Source organism: Neofelis nebulosa, chromosome 15, assembly GCF_028018385.1.
Source record: "Neofelis nebulosa isolate mNeoNeb1 chromosome 15, mNeoNeb1.pri, whole genome shotgun sequence".
In the NCBI taxonomy this organism is placed as follows: Eukaryota; Metazoa; Chordata; class Mammalia; order Carnivora; family Felidae; genus Neofelis; species Neofelis nebulosa.
In genome coordinates this window covers 32,012,127-32,027,345 of record NC_080796.1, presented here as the reverse complement: position 1 = coordinate 32,027,345, position 15,219 = coordinate 32,012,127, and positions in this window count along the sequence as shown.

Genomic DNA, 15,219 nt, shown 5'->3' with positions numbered 1-15,219 from the left:
ACAACTCCAGGGACTATCCAAAATGACGAAATGGAAGAATTCCCCTCAGAAAAACGTCCAGGAAATAACGACAGCTAACGAACTGATCAAAAAGGATTTAAACAATATAACAAAAAGTGAATTTAAATAATAGTCATAAAATTAATCGCTGGGCTTGAAAACAGTATAAAGGACAGCAGAGAATCTATTGCTACAGACATCAGAGATCAAGGGACTAAGGAACAGCCAGGAGGAGCTAAAAAATGCGGTCAATGAACTGCAAAATAAAATGGAGACAACTACGGCTCGGACTGAAGAGGCAGAGGAGAGAATAGGTGAACTAGAAGATAAAATTATGGAAAAAGAAGAAGCTGAGAAAAAGAGATATAAAAAAAATCCAGGAGTATGAGGGGAAAATTAGAAAACTAAGTGATACACTACAAAGAAATAATATACGCATAATTGGTATTCCAGAGGAGGAAGAGAGAGGGAAAGGTGCTGAAGGTGTACTTGAAGAAATAATAGCTGAGAACTTCCCTGATCTGGGGAAGGAAAAAGGCATTGAAATCCAAGAGGCACAGAGAACTCCCTTCAGACAGAACTTGAATCGATCTTCTGCATGACATACAATAGTGAAATTGGCAAAATACAAGGATAAAGAGAAAATTCTGAAAGCAGCTAGAGGTAAACGTGCCGTAACATATAAAGGGAGACCTATAAGACTCATGACTGATCTCTCTACTGAAACTTGGCAGACCAGAAAGGAATGGCAGGAGATCTTCCATGTGATGAACAGAAAAATATGCAGCTGAGAATCCTTTATCCAGCAAGTCTGTCATTTAGAATAGAAGGAGAGACAAAGGTCTTCCCAAACAAACAAAAACTGAAGGAATTCATCACCACTAAACCAGCCCTACAAGCTCCTAAGGGGGATCCTGTGAGACAAAGTACCAGAGACGTCGCTACAGGCATGAAGCCTACAGACATCACAATGACTCTAAACCTATATCTTTCTATACTAACACTGAATGTAAATGGATTAAATGTGCCAACCAAAAGACATAGGGTATCAGAATGGTTAAAAAAACAAGACCCATCTATTTGCTGTCTACAAGAGACTCATTTTAGACCTGAGGACACCTTCAGATTGAGAGTGAGGGAATGGAGAACTATTTATCATGCCACTGGAAGTCAGAAGAAAGCTGGAGTAGCCATACTTATATCAGACAAACTAGACTTTAAATTAAAGGCTGTAACAAGAGATGAACAAGGGCATTATATAATAATCATAGGGTCTATCCATCAGGAAAAGCTAACAATTATAAATGTCTATGCGCCGAATACAGGAGCCCCCAAATATATAAAACAATTACTCACAAACATAAACAACCTTATTGATAAGAATGTGGTAATTGCAGGGGACTTTAACACTCCACTGACAGAAATGGATAGATCATCTAGACACACGGTCAATAAAGAAACAAGGGCCCTGAATGATACATTGGATCAGATGGACTTGACAGATACATTTAGAACTCTGCATCCCAAAGCAACAGAATATACTTTCTTCTCGAGTGCACATGGAACATTCTCCAAGATAGATCACATACTGGGTCACAAAACAGCCCTTCATAAGTATACAAGAATTGAAATCATACCATGCATACTTTCAGACCACAATGCTATGAAGCTTGAAATCAACCACAGGAGAAAGTCTGGAAAACCTCCAAAAGCATGGAGATTAAAGAACACCCTACTAAAGAATGAATGGGTCAACCAGGCAATTAGAGAAGAAATTAAAAAATATATGGAAACAAATGAAAATGAAAATACAACCATCCAAACGCTTTGGGATGCAGCGAAGGCAGTCCCGAGAGTAAAATACATTGCAATCCAGGCCTATCTCAAGAAACAAGAAAAATCCCAAATACAAAATCTAACAGCACACCTAAAGGAAATAGAAGCAGAACAGCAAAGGCAGCCTAAACCCAGCAGAAGAAGAGAAATCATAAAGATCAGAGCAGAAATAAACAATATAGAATCTAAAAAAACTGTAGAGCAGATCAATGAAACCAAGAGTTGGTTTTTTGAAAAAATAAACAAAATTGACAAACCTCTAGCCAGGCTTCTCAAAAAGAAAAGGGAGATGACCCAAATAGATAAAATCATGAATGAAAATGGAATTATTACAACCAATCCCTCAGAGATATAAGCAATTATCAGGGAACACTATGAAAAATTATATGCCAACAAACTGGACAACCTGGAAGAAATGGACAAATTCCTAAACACCCACATGCTTCCAAAACTCAATCAGGAGAAAATAGAAAGCTTGAACAGACCCATAACCAGCGAAGAAATTGAATCAGTCATCAAAAATCTCCCAACAAATAAGAGTCCAGGACCAGATGGCTTCCCAGGGGAGTTCTACCAGACATTTAAAGCAGAGATAATACCTATCCGTCTCAAGCTATTCCAAAAAGTAGAAAAGGAAGGAAAACTTCCAGACTCATTCTATGAAGCCAGTATTACTTTGATTCCTAAACCAGACAGAGACCCAGTAAAAGAAGAGAACTACAGGCCAGTATCCCTGATGAATATGGATGCAAAAATTCTCAATAAGATACTAGCAAATCGAATTCAATGGCATATAAAAAGAATTATTCACCATGATCAAGTGGGATTCATTCCTGGGATGCAGGGCTGGTTCAACATTCACAAATCAATCAATGTGATACATCACATTAATAAAAGAAAAGAACCATATGATGATCCTGTCAATCGATGCAGAAGAGGCCTTTGACAAAATTCAGCAACGTTTCTTAATAAAAACCCTCGAGAAAGTCAGGATAGAAGGAACATACTTAAAGATCATAAAAGCCATTTATGAAAATCCCACAGCTAATATCATCCTCAATGGGGAAAAACTGAGAGCTTTTTCCCTGAGATCAGGAACACGACAGGGATGCCCACTCTCACCGCTGTTGTTTAACACAGTATTAGAAGTTCTAGCATCAGCAATCAGACAACAAAAGGAAATCAAAGGCATCCAAATTGGCAAAGATGAAGTCAAGCTTTCACTTTTTGCAGATGACATGATATTATACATGGAAAATCCGATAGACTCCACCAAAAGTCTGCTAGAACTGATACATGAATTCAGCAAAGTTGCAGGATACAAAATCAATGTACAGAAATCAGGTGCATTCTTATACACTAATAATGAAGCAACAGAAAGACAAATAAAGAAACTGATCCCATTCACAATTGCACCAAGAAGCATAAAATACCTAGGAATAAACCTAACCAAAGATGTAAAATATCTGTATGCTGAAAACTATAGAAAGCTTATGAAGGAAATTGAAGAAGATATAAAGAAATGGAAAAACATTCCATGCTCATGGATTGGAAGAATAAATATTGTCAAAATGTCAATACTACCCAAAGCTATCTACACATTCAATGCAATCCCAATCAAAATTGCACCAGCATTCTTCTCGAAACTAAAACAAGCAACCCTAAAATTCATATGGAACCACAAAAGGCCCCGAATAGCCAAAGTAATTTTGAAGAAGAAGACCAAAGCAGGAGGCATCACAATCCCAGACTTTAGCCTCTACTAGAAAGCTGTAATCATCAAGACAGCATGGTATTGGCACAAAAACAGACACATAGACCAATGGAATAGAATAGAAACCCCAAAACTACACCCACAAACGTATGGCCGACTAATCTTTGACAAAGCAGGAAAGAACACCCAATGGAAAAAAGACAGTCTCTTTAACAAATAGTGCTGGGAGAACTGGACAGCAACATGCAGAAGGTTGAAACTAGACCACTTTCTCACACCATTCACAAAAATAAACTCAAAATGGATAAAGGACCTGAATGTGAGACAGGAAACCATCAAAACCCTAGAGGAGAAAGCAGGAAAAGACCTCTCTCTCTGACCTCAGCCGTAGCAATCTCTTACTTGACACATCCCCAAAGGCAAGGGAATTAAAAGCAAAAATGAACTACTGGGACCTTATGAAGATAAAAAGTTTCTGCACAGCAAAGGAAACAACCAACAAAACTAAAAGGCAACCAACGGAATGGGAAAAGATATTTGCAAATGACATATCAGACAAAGGGCTAGTATCCAAAATCTATAAAGAGCTCATCAAACTCCACACCCAAGAAACAAATAATCCAGTGAAGAAATGGGCAGAAAACATGAATAGACACTTCTCTAAAGAAGACATCCAGATGGTCAACAGGCACATGAAAGAGGCTCAGTGTCGCTCCTCATCAGGGAAATACAAATCAAAACCACACTCAGATATCACCTCACACCAATCAGAGTGGCCAAAATGAAGAAATCAGGAGACTATAAATGCTGGCGAGGATGTGGAGAACCAGGAACCCTCTTGCACTGTTGGTGGGAATGCAAATTGGTGCAGCCACTCTGGAAAACAGTGTGGAGGTTCCTCAAAAAATTAAAAATAGACCTACCCTTTGACCCAGCAATAGCACTGCTAGGAATTTACCCAAGGGATACAGGAGTACTGATGCATAGGGGCACTTGTACCCCAATGTTTCTAGCAGCACTCTCAACAATAGCCAAATTATGGAAAGAGCCTAAATGTCCATCAACTGATGAATGGATAAAGAAGTTGTGGTTTATATACACAATGGAGTACTACATGGCAATGAGAAAGAATGAAATATGGCCTTTTGTAGCAACGTGGATGGAACTGGAGAGTGTGATGCTAAGTGAAATAAGCCATACAGAGAAAGACAGATACCATATGGTCTCACTCTTATGTGGATCCTGAGAAACTTAACAGAAGCCCATGGGGGAGGGGAAGAAAAAAAAAAGAGGTTAGAGTGGAAGAGAGCCAAAGCATAAGAGTCTCTTAAAAACTGAGAACAAACTGAGGGTTGATGGGGGGTGGGAGGGAGGGGAGCGTGCGTGATGGGTATTGAGGAGGGCACATTTTGGGATGAGCACTGGATGTTGTATGGAAACCAATTTGACAATAAACTTCATATGTTGAAAAAAAAAAGAAAAAAATTCATTTTAAGTAGATATATAAAGTTGTAGAAGCTTTATGGAAAAGAAATATAGAGAAATGAATTCTATATAGTCAACCTAAAATTAGAATGTATTTAAGTTAAAAAAGAGTTTTAATATCAAAAATATTTTTAAAATTCATAATCAACATTTTTCTTTGGTTAAAAGAACAAAGTTTTATTATATTATCAGTCTGTTTTCAATAAGAAGTTGTAAACAAATGTTTTCCTTACGTTTAATATAATCTGCATAGGAAACAAAGGTTTTATATTGTGTCTTTTTAAAAAAAATTTTTAATACTTATTTACATTTGAGAGACAGAATAGGAACAGGGGAGGGACAGGGAGAGAAAGAGTCACAGGTTCCAAAGCAGGCTCCCGGCTCTGAGGTGTCAGCACAGAGGCGATGCGGGGCTCGAACTCACAAACCCGAGCTGAAGTCAGATGGTAAACTGACTGAGCCACCCAGGTGCTCTTGTTTTGTCTTCATCAGGTCTCTGAGCACTCAAGAAAACCAAGTCTTCTGCATATTAAGAGAGCTAAGTTTTGCTTCAACTTTGTGAGCCTTTGAAATCTTCCCTTGTCACTTTGGACAAATAGACAATTAAATACTGCTTCATAATGATCTGTAATTCTATTTGGTCAACTGTCCAACACCTTTTGATTTTTTTTTTTTTTTTTTTTTTTACAAACTTCTCAAAATTAAATTTTTTTTCATTGCTTTTAAACTTTTTTTTTCTAATCTATGAAATTTATTGTCAAATTGGTTTCCATACAACACCCAGTGCTCGTCCCAAAAGGTGCCCTCCTCAATACCCATCACCCACTCTCCCCTCCCTCCCACCCCCCATCAACCCTCAGTTTGTTCTCAGTTTTTAAGAGACTCTTATGCTTTGGCTCTCTCCCACTCTAACCTCTTTTTCAAAATTAAATTTTAAATAGTCTTTTTCTCTAAAAGTAACTGAGTATTTCCACAAGATGCTTGAAACTTCTCAAAAGGTTTGCTCTCTCTCCTTATAAAAAGGGAAAGGTTAAACTGCACTAATTAGGTACATTGGGTATTTTAAATTACATGACAAGTATTGTCAAATAAGAGATGCTAAATTTGAATATTTTTGTGTAGATATATGTTAAAATAAGTGTTCTATAAATTGTGTGAAACTCCTTGAAATCTGATATGTTCTTTTTTTTTTTTTAATGTTTGTTTATTTTTGAGAGAGACACAGACAGAGACAGAGGGGCAGAGAGAGAGAGAGACACAGAATCCGAAGCAGGCTCCAGGCTCTCAGTACAGAGCCTGACGCAGGGCTTGAACTCATGAGTGTGAAATCATGACCTGAGCCAAAGTCAGATGCTTAACCAACTGAGCCACCCAGGTGCCCCTGATATGTTCTTATATATTGAGATATGACATATCTTGAAGTATGTCACAGAAATAACCAAATTCCCTTGCCAATTACCTCATAATAAACTTTCATGAGACCTCTAACCATTGCTATTTTTAAGTCTTTTGTCATCTATAGCCATGATTTTAAGTACTTCATCTTCAAGGATATTTATGGGAAATATTTGATAGTTTTTAATAAATTTAAGATTATAACACTGAACTGGGTAAGAATTTCTGATAGATTGCTTTAATGTTTTGTTTTCCAGATTTAAAGGACTTCTGTTTTTCTTCTATAATCTATAGCTCACAACAATTTTGTAAAATATATTTTTATTTAATTTACTTATTTTAGGGGAGAGAGCAAGCGGGAGAGGGGCAGAAGGAGAGGAGCAGAGGATCCGAAGCAGGCTCTTCACTGACAGGCTGACAGTAGTGAGCTTGCCGTGAGGCTCGAACTCATGAACCACGAGATCATGACCTGAGCCAAAGTCGGACGCTCAACCGACTGATCTACCCAGGTAAAGTATATCTCTAAATGAAAATTAAAGCATTTAACTTTTTCTCCCTACCTGATCCCTCTAGAATTCTGAAACTCTTATTAAATTCTTATTAAATATTTAATTAATTATCGAATATTAAACTCTTATTAAATATTCTTATCATTTATGACAATGTATATATTTACACAAGTTCATGAGAATCTGTTCTCTTTGGAATAGCATACCCAATGCAACTACTTCCTGCTTTGACCAACAGTCAATAAAAGGAGATATACTGCAATATTGGAAAGGCCTCATTGCTTCTATTAAAAATAATCACACTTTTGTAGAGCATTCATTCCACAGCATATGCTCGTGGAAGACAGAAACTAAAACATCACCTTTATAAACTGGGGACTTTATCTACTGGAAAACATATCTCCAGAAAGACTCTCTTCAACCCCGTTGGAAAGACATTAATCAGGAACTGTCAGACCAACTCTTGTGTCACCAAACTCCAAAGACCAGACTCTTGGATTCATGTGTCACATCTAAAGGAAGCACCAACCCCTGACTAGATCCACACACTCATAGGTGACCTAAAAGTAAAGATTTCCAGGAACTGAAACATATAGCTGAAGAAGACAGCTTTCCCAAGACATAAGAACAGGCCGGTATGCCCTCTCCTTACTGTTCCTTCTTACCTTGTTTCCCGCCCTGCCCCCCGCCCCTTTCACTTGGAGAGATAATACTCCTATATGCATTTCTCAGTCTATTGCAAAAAGGGAAAACCTCTCTGAGTTTTAAATCTGTCACCAGAAACTCCAATTTGTTCACAGTGTCAGAGACCCTTTGGTCTTGTAACTAATTTCTCCATAGTCCAATGCCACAACTGAATACATATATAAGCCTATAGATGTCACCAATCAGGTTAGATTGATTTGACCAGATGTTCCCATAGCTTGTTTCAACCTGTCTGCAATCATAACCATATTAGCCCAACTAACCGACTGAGCCACCCAGGAGCTTGTCCTGAATTACAATTCTGCTGCTAGTCCCAAATAAATTCATTTTGCTGATAAAATAACTGGCATTTTATTTTTAAGGTCGACAACTAAAATGTACACAAATACACACACATATAGACAAACACAGAGGTATTGTAGCTTCTGTTTTAAAACACTATAAAATTCACCAGTTTATAAATAAGAGTTGGAATAAACTGTCTACTCATTCAGATGAGTAAAGTCTTTTACTATTTGTGGGGAAGACTTTTGAGATTTGTATCTGTCCCTGGCACTAATCTTAAGGAGGCAGTGCTAGAATTTGGGCACAAGATTCATTTTAACTGCTTGTATTTTTTAAAGGCCTCTTTCGGGGCGCCTGGGTGGCTCAGTCGGTTGAGCATCCAACTTCAGCTCAGGTCATGATCTCACGGTCTGAGTTCGAGCCCCACGTCAGGCTCTGTGCTGACAGCTCAGAGCCTGGAGTCTGTTCAGATTCTGTATCTCCCTCTCTCTCTGATCCTCCCTCGTTCATGCTCTGTCTCTGTCTCAAAAAACTAAATAAAAAATTAAATAAACATTTAAAAAAAAATTTTTTTAAATAAAGGCCTCTTTCCATTTTTTCCCTTTACTCTCAGGTTACTGTGAGCTATGTTTATGTTTCAAAGACATGAGATTTCTAACTTTAAAAAAGAAATAATGCACATTTTTTCTAAGATATTTGGGGTAGTTGTAATTGACCTTTTTAAAAATTTTTTTTTTAAATTTTCATTCATTTTTGAGAGAGAGACAGAGCACGAGTGGGGAAGGAGCAGAGAGAGAGGGAGACACGGAATCCAAGGCAGGCTCCAGGCTGTCAGCACAGAGCCTGATGCAGGCTCAAACCCAGGAACCATGAGAGCATGGCCTGAGCTGAAGTCAGCACTTAACCGACAGAACCACCCAGGCACCCCTGTAATTGACCTTTTTAAAATACAGGACAATTTTGTTCCAATATCTTGATGCTTATCTACAAGCATTTTGAGAGATACAGGTGAGCTTTGGAGGTTAGTAAAGATAGGTGGGCTTTGGCCATTTCTTTAGTTGCATTTCTGGTTTTGTAGAGATTTGCAAGACAAAGATCGTTGTTTTTGATCCTCCCAAAGGAATTGGCTTATAGCCTAAGTATTAAGGGACTGACCCACCTTTTTAATTAAACGTGCTACTTTACATCAGGGAGATTTTAACTAGAATGAAAATCAGACAACTTAGGCCTTTGTATAAGGTCTGTTATAAAGCATTTTAACAAAAGCCTTGTTTCTGTGTACACAATTCAGCATTGGCTTCTATCAGTCCCTGAACATCAGCCCTTCTGCTGATCATCTGCAGACGCACCTAGGAGATATTTTGGTCACCTATTTTCTCTGTGGGGAAGTATTGTGCATGACGACTATCTTTCTAATTGCTCCCTGAATTTGGGAGATCTTCTGAAAATGGAGGGAAAGGGCTTTATGAGTGAAGAGACATGCTTATTCAGGGGACATGAATTTCATTTTGATGGGGTGGGGGGGAGGGTCTAGGATGGATCTATAAAGGACATTGCATAGGAATGCGTGAAGCTGGCAGAGGCCTAAACAGTAGGCGCAAAGCCAGCCTTACTACCAGTCTCAGGAGCTGGTTAAATTCATTCCCTCACTTTCAGCATTTATAAGAGTAACCTGTATACTTTGAACCTAGAGATTAGGCCAGAGTGCTCCCTATAAATCATGTAGGAAAAGGGAAGTTAAAGCAGGTAGATAGGGCCAGATTGTGAGAAGGGGGATTTAAGTTGGATGCAGACATTAAATTTGGTCTTAAGTCTAATTTCCCTTCTTTTATCTTACCAAGGGAGTCCCTAAGCTAGTTGTTTTACTAATAAGACAAAGACTTGTCTTTCCTTTCAGATATAACAAATTTAAAGGATCCACCGTCTGGCCACTAACCAGTAGGCGTTTATTAACCTCAATGGCTACTCAAACCAACACACCTTGTAACAGAAAGACCCAAAGTCAACTTTCCAGGCTTAGACCATGGATGCAAAGGGCATGCTCAGAGAAGGCATCACCGATGCTGGCCCCCATGATCCCAAAAATCCTCTAAGAAAGCAAAGGTGTTCATTGCACAGGCAGTAAGGATGGTGTAGTGAAGACCGTGTCTCTGTTCTCTCCTGGAAATGTGAGACACCTCCAGTCCCAGACTGCTAATCTGTGACACCAGGCAGGCACCACTGGAATGGGACTTTCCAGTATTAACAATCAATGAAGGTTGAGACACACATATCCCTTATGGCTGGGACCCCTCATGACAAACTCCACTGAGAGCTTGGAGAAAGGGAGAGGCTCGACAAAGAGTGCTGCTGCGAGCCTTGTGTTTCAGAACTGTATTCTATCCCACTGGCCACCTGGTACACCCCAGCAAGTGCATCCTTCAGATGACAGAGACCAGAGATATTCTCACTGGTCACAAAGCCAAGTTCTTAGGATGCAGAACAAGATGAAAGGAAAAACTTCATCTTGTTTTCACAGAGAGGACCCACAGACACCGGTCTTGGGAGAACCTGAGCTCCCCACTCTGTGAGGCTGGCTTGAACAGCAGGCGGATAAGGGCTTAGACTGGTGTCCTTTCCCCGTGGTATTATAAATCCTTTTTGTGACCAATGACACAAAAGACAAAGAAAACAGTAACCACCTCTGGGAGGAAAGGGATCAATCACACCAAGAGTATTTTACCAAATTTGCCAGAGTCACTAAGCCCAAGAAACTAGTTCCACAAATGTTTTATCTGACTAATCTAAACTTAGAAAGTGAGAGAAAATGGACTCCTCCCTCTTGCTCCATTAGACCCTGTGGGCAGAGAGCCAGGGGCTGACATGTAAATATTCCTATCTTCTGCCAGCTGCTGCTCAGATGTCCCAGGATGTCTCAGCTAACAGTGTCCAGGCAGGGAAGTTTGTCTTGCTGACTATGCCAGCTCTTGAGGAGGAAATATTTTCCTCTTCCCCAAAGTTCCTCTAGCTGGCCTAAGAATTAAACTGACAGGACACAGATTCACAGAAGAAGAAAACAAAGTTTAGCTCACTGTCTGTAACCAAATTGAGAACCAAAGAAAAGACCCAGGCAGGCAGCTTTTATACTTTTTAGACCGAAATTGACAGAAAGGAGAACACTTATGTTTGGGAGCTTCTATTCGCATGAAATTCTAAACAGAATTTGGGCTGAGGCAGTCATTAATAAAAGTGATAAGGTTTGTTTATACAGCCTTTTCAACTCTGAATGCCCTACCTCTGATGTGGATATCTTTTAGATTTTGGTCCGGGGAGGGCACCTTTCACATGTGAGATTTTTTTCCTGCCTTCTGGAGACAAAGGGGGGGTTTGGGTGACTTTCTTGCACTGGCTGTTTCTTAAGTAATGTACCAAAGTGGCACATGTTAGGGTGGCCTATCCTTGGCCTCCACAGGTGCATCTTTACAGGTTAGGGCTTAGAATAAGGCAGATGCCAAGAGCCCCCCCACCATGAGACTGCTCTTGAGGCCTGGATTCTCCAGGCACTGCCCAGTTGCAGGTCCCTGAGCTCCCAGACCTGTGTGGCCCACACCAGGACAGCCAGACTTTGGCAGCTAGGGCCCTCCAGGTGGATATAGCTTGAGCCAGTTTGCAACTACTGACAGTTTCCAAGGTAGAAGGAGCACACCCCCAAAATCTTTCTGAAGCATCAACTTGAAATTATCAGTTTCCATTTGACTGGCTGCCTGATAGGGTTCCGGACTTCAGGCATCAAACTCCCAGGTGTCTCATATTGAAAGATACCCCTGCTCACCTGCCCCACTCTCCCCTAACAAGGCATCCAATTTCCTGCAGTCCTGACTTCGGGGGAAATGTGTGCGTTTGTAAACATTAGGGCTCAGAATTAGGCAGATACTTTTGATCCACAAAAGCCCTCACCGAGGACACGGCCTATCCTGACACTTGCCCTGTTCCTTGACTGCACTGACCTGCATGGCTCACACAAGCACTGTGTGTACCCCATCATCTGGCCATGGGCGGCTGTGGCCTCCCGGCTCAACCGGGACCTAACCACCTGCGTAGCCTCATGGGTGGAGGGATCCCTTCCCTTTCCTGAAGTGGCAGCTTTACATAGACGACAGTCAGACCACACCTGCACTGGCTGCCTGATGAGGTCCTGGGCTTCTCCAGCAATCAAGGCTCCCCAGTGTCTCTTACAGGAGGATACCCTGGCCACTCAGGGAATCAGGCCTCATAAAACCAAGGGCCCGTTCTCATAAGCAGCTTTTGCCCACATTTTTCCTGTCACAGTCCCTGGTTATCCTGATCTGCATGGACCACACACACACAGTACGCACCCATAAGCCTGCCTTGTGCAGACCCGGCCCTCCAAGCTCATAGAGCTCCAGCCAGGCCCCGACCACTTGCATATCCTCTGGGGTGGAGGGAAAAAAGCTGAGGCCGCAGCTGCAAATGTGCAACAGTCAGTCATCTTGTGGACTTGCTGCCTGATGGGGTGCCGGCCCGAACAAGGAAGCAGGACTCCCAGGTGTCTCCTCGTGGAGGGATACCCTGTCCCGACCACCCTGCCTGTCCTCGGCAGAGCAGTTGAAAACCCTTCAGCTCTGCCTTTAGGGGGAATACTGCATAATGGGTAGGTAGGCCTTACAGTTCCGTCCATACCTTGCACCACCAAAAGCCTGTCACCAGGGACATGCCTGTCCCGACACTTGCCCTGTTCCAGGTCCCTGACTAACCTGACCTCACAGCCCACGCATGCGCAGTAAGCGCACCTTCAGCCACTTTGGGCTGCCAGGGCCCTCCTGCCCTGAGAAGCTGGAGCCCATCCCCAATCACCTGCATTGCCTCAAGGCTAGAGGCAGTCCACACTCAAAAATCACTCTGAGGCAGCAACTGAAACGTGTGACAGTCAGTCCCCGGGTGGACTTGCAGCCAGTGGCGTCCTGGGCTTCCCTAGGAACCAGGACTCCCAGGTGTCTCCAAATAGGATATCCTTTCCCTGCCTGCCTGGCCCCTCACTGTCAAGGCAGTTGAACAACCTCTCACTCTGCCTTAAGGGGGAGGATTAAACAACAGGCAGGTAGGCCTTATGCATTGGACTAATGTCTTGTCCCCACAAGAGCCCCCTACTGTGATCCAGCCTCACCCAATGTCACCCTGCCCGAGGTGCCCGGCCACCCTAACTTGCACAGTCCACACACGGTCAGCTGGATCTGGGCCGTGGGGGCATTCTGGGCCTGTGCAATGTCAGCCAGAACGCAACCACCTGAATGGCCTCAGGAACAAGGGAGCCCACTGCCCAAAGTCTTTCTGAAGTAGTGGGTTGAAACTGGCAATGGTCAGTCCCCATTTGGACCCAAGGCCTGATGGGTCCCGGCTTCTCCAGCAATCAAGTCCCCCAGGTGTCTCTCGCTGAAGAATACACCAGCTAGCAGCCCGGCCTGTGATGGCCAAGTAGCCCAGATCTTCCAGCTCGGCCTTCAGCAGGAATATCCACATCTGTGCAGGTTAAAGCTTAGAATCAGGCTGATGCCAGGTACTTCCTCGTACTTCCCTTGTCACCCAGCCTCTCCCAACACTTGCCCTGTTCCAGGTCTCACACATGTGTATTTTGGACCCCACTGGCCATCCTCAGGAAGCTGAGTCCCTCCAGGCCCATAGAGCTTGAGCTCATCCCCAACCACCTGCACACTATCAGGGATGGAGGGAGCCCACGCCCATTGCCCTGCAGTGACTGCTGAAATGGGCAACAGCGCCCACGCAGACTTACTGTATGCTGGGGTCCTGGGCTTCTCCAGCAGTCAAGGCTCCCAGGTGTCTCTTAATTAGGATACCAGGCCAGCTCACAATGATCCAGCCCTGGCAAGCAGTCCAGATGACTCTGGCTTGGCCTTTAGCACTTGGGTAGGTTAAGGCCTATAATCAAGCGGTTGCCTTATAACCCCAAGAGCCCGCTCCAGTGACCAGCATCTCCAGAGGCTTGCGCTCGCTCTTCAGCTCCTTAACTACCCTGACCTGCCCCACCCACACATGCGCAGTAAATACCCATAAGCCAGCCTCAGGCCAGCCTGGCCCTCCAGGCCTTTGGAACTCTGGCATGGCCTCGGGCATGGAGACACCCAACATTCTGAAAATTTCTCTGAGGTGGCCGCTCCAAATGGGGGACAGACCCCATGTGGACTTGCTGTCCAGGGCTTCCTTAGGAACCAGGACTCCCAGGTGTCTCCCAATCGAGCATGTCCTTTCCTGCTCACCTGCTCCCTTGCTCCACAAGGCAGTTGAAAAACCTCCAGTTTTGCCATTAGAGTGAATATTCCACATTGCTGGATGAGGCTTGAGATTTGGCCCACATTTTGGACCCCCAACAGCTCTCTGCTGTGACCTAGCCTCTCCTGACACTCGCCCCTTTCCGGGTCCCTGGCAAGCCTAACCTACGCCTCCCACGCAGGTGCAGTATACATTTCATCATCTGTCCCTGGGCAGCTGGGACCCTCCAGGCCTCTGAAACTATGGCTCATCCCCAACCACTTGCATTGTCTTAAGGGTGGAGGAAGCCTACTGCCCCAAATTGCTCTGAGGTAGCTGCTGAAATGGACAACGATCAAGCCCCACGTGGACTAGCTACCTGATAGGGCCCCAGCTTCTGTGGCCATCAGTTCTCCCAGCTGTATCTTATTGGAGGATACCCCAGCCAGCCGGCCAGATCTAGTCCTGGTAAGGCAGTCAGGACTCCTCCAACTCTGCCTTCAGGGGACTACATATGTTTGTAGGTAGGTTAAGGCTTAGAATTAGGAGATGCCATGTACTCCCAATAGGCCTCTCCTGTGACCTTGCCTCTCCGACATTGCCCTGATCCAGGTGCCTAGTTATTCCCTATACTGCATGGCGCACGCAGATGCTGTTCATCGTCTGTCAGTCAGTTTTGGCCTGCAGGGGGCACTCCAGGCCTGTGAAGCTCCAGGCTGACCACTTGATTGGCCTTGATTGGCTTCAGGGTAGAGAGAGCCCTTCCCAGGAAAATCTAATGTCAACTTTTAGCTGGTGAGTTAATACCCACCCCCTCCCAAATGGACTGCTCACCTGATGGGGCTCCAGGCTTCTCCAGCAATCAGGGCTTTCAGGTCTCTCTTACTGGTGAGTGCCCCAGCAACCCAACCTGGCCCCCTTTGGCCAGGAAGTCCAGGCTCCTCCAGCTCTACCTTTCAGGGGAAATATGCACATTTGTGTGGATTAAGGATTAGGCAGATGCAAGGTATTTCCTGGTGTGATTTT